Below are 2,294 nucleotides of genomic sequence, written 5' to 3' on the forward strand. Positions count from 1 at the left end.
ATTGACAGTAGCGTTTCAGCACAGACTGGACTGGTGTCTTACCTTAGACCCGCCCTGAGCGAGCTGTCATCAGTCTGCCATTGTTTCACCGCCGGAGCAGATGTAGACTATTTTGTTTTACTAAACCGTTTCATATTGAATCTAGGGGGTAATCTAGACTGTGGCAGTCAAATGCGGCTTTACCGAGCTCAACGGCTCTGGCCCGAGCAGATATAAACAAAACGGTATTGGCTATTTTAAAAAGGGGGTGGGGCTGCTCGATATGTCCCGCCCTCTCTTCCTGTTTCAGTTGAAATTACGTCACCACATAGAATGATGCTGCATGTTTCAAGGCACTTCGGGGACCTTTAAATACATACAATGGTGTGAAAGTTATTCTTTAGTAGAGAACAATGCTGTGTTGGAACGAACACATGTCAAATCATAATTGCGATTTCCAAACTTGTGAGCACTTCTTAGCTGCAATAGACTTAGCCGCCTCCTCTTTCTCTACAAAACAAAACTTTTCTTGGGCACATTCATGGTACATCACTTTGTTTGTCCTCAATGATCGACTACCCAGCCATTGAGAACCAAGTGTCTGTCTGTCTTGAATACATCAGCAGACCCCTGAGGTCTTTTACCATCACAGAAACACCTTGTAGAGATCTATCAACCACTGAGGGCTGCTTCCATTGAACAACCTGTCAGAAGCCACGCTATTTCCCATGAATCATATTTTAACACCTCTTATCTTCAAAAAATATTAACTAACTGTCAAAGAGCGATAAATGGTATCAGAATGCTCTTGGGAAGAGCAACACTCTGTATCTGGGGTCATCTAAAACTTTATGGTGCTCACAGCAGTTTGAAAGTGCTTTCTAAGGTGTTTCTGAAAGCAGATGGATATGTCATGCTGAAGAGAGTGCCGTAAAGATGTCAGCAGGGAGGCCATGATAAGCAGTTTGATGCTTCGCTGGTTCTTGGGTCAAAGTTATCAAAAGGTGCAAAGCAACTTCCGGCTCAAATTGATGGTTGTCCGGAAGCATATACAGGAGAGACTAAGCTATTAACTTAAGGGTTCCTCTTCCTGTCTTCCTGCAAGTTTCCTTTACTTCCAGAGTATTGTTTTTGAAATATGAGCAAGCTTAGAGCCAGGAAACAAATTTTCCAGAACAATGCTATATCGGGGGACTTTTGACAGTGAGCAACTTAGACTCAGTCCTTGCTAAATGCTCCGTGAAATATTTTGCCTGAGGAAGAGTGACAATAAACCTGTCGAAAATGTGGGTCTCGACAATCAGTTATAGATATGAAACTGGCAAAGATGATGAGAAGTAATGTGTTGTGTATTAGAAGGACCCAGAGAAGTGCGAGTGTGAGTGTGTGTGTGTAGGACTACTTGAAGACCTTTGACAGTGGCCCACAGCAGTGGTTTCAGAGGATAATGCACCCTGACAGTAGTCAAAGCCTGCGCAACTATAACCGAAGGGCAGAGACAACTTACACAGGCGCTAAGACACACACATTCATAAAGAAAATGTGTGCTATAAGCAAGATAAAGATGTTTATTCATAGATAAAGATTCTCTACAGGTGCAGAAAAAAACAAATTCAAGGACACGGATACACATAGTATCTTTAATTCATGAGGATGAGTAATGTCAGGTTTATAGTGTTCACTCAACCATAATGAATACACAATGAACCAGATTATTCAAACTTGGCCAATTGTGTTCGGTTACGAGACATGCAAGAACCATTTTTGGTGTTACTGACATCAAACCTGGCACAACATGAAGATTTTCAACTATTTTTGATCCACAAGCATGACTTCTGAACACTCAGGATACAGCACAAGTATATAGCCAAGTCATATGGACTATGTTTGTGGTGATTTTATTTCTATTTTACCTCTACTCTACAGAACAGTGGAGAAGCAATAGACGGCAAAAGGAAATGTAATTCCATTTGGTACTGCTAGTGACACCGAAATTAGACACTTTACCTTTAAATGATTAGCTAATCACAACCAGCTTTCAAAAAAGAAAAAAAAGAAAATGATTATAGTATACACTTTTCAGATTAATATGAATTTTAATCCAAGCAATTAAGGCTTATTCAGATCCCCATTAACACAGGTCGAAGAGATATTAAAGCTAAAGAGAGTAAACATAACCTGCCTAAGAGGTATCAGTAAAGGCAAATGCATAATTGGACGAACACGAGGAATAGGAAAAAAACAGCAACATCAGGGGAGGCTCTGGAAAACACTTCCCTTTCATAATCTCTGAATTCAACCAATCAGTACTCAGA

General features: G+C 40.5%; 1 protein-coding gene across 4 annotated transcripts in view; it reads right to left on the reverse strand.

The window, feature by feature from the left end:
- LOC107726274 (E3 ubiquitin-protein ligase RNF123-like) overlaps positions 1-2,294 on the reverse strand; it is a 188,741-nt gene that overhangs the window by 48,046 nt on the left and 138,401 nt on the right. The window lies entirely within an intron of this gene.

Source organism: Sinocyclocheilus rhinocerous, unplaced genomic scaffold (genome assembly GCF_001515625.1).
Source record: "Sinocyclocheilus rhinocerous isolate Xijiao unplaced genomic scaffold, SAMN03320098_v1.1 scaffold1267, whole genome shotgun sequence".
In the NCBI taxonomy this organism is placed as follows: Eukaryota; Metazoa; Chordata; class Actinopteri; order Cypriniformes; family Cyprinidae; genus Sinocyclocheilus; species Sinocyclocheilus rhinocerous.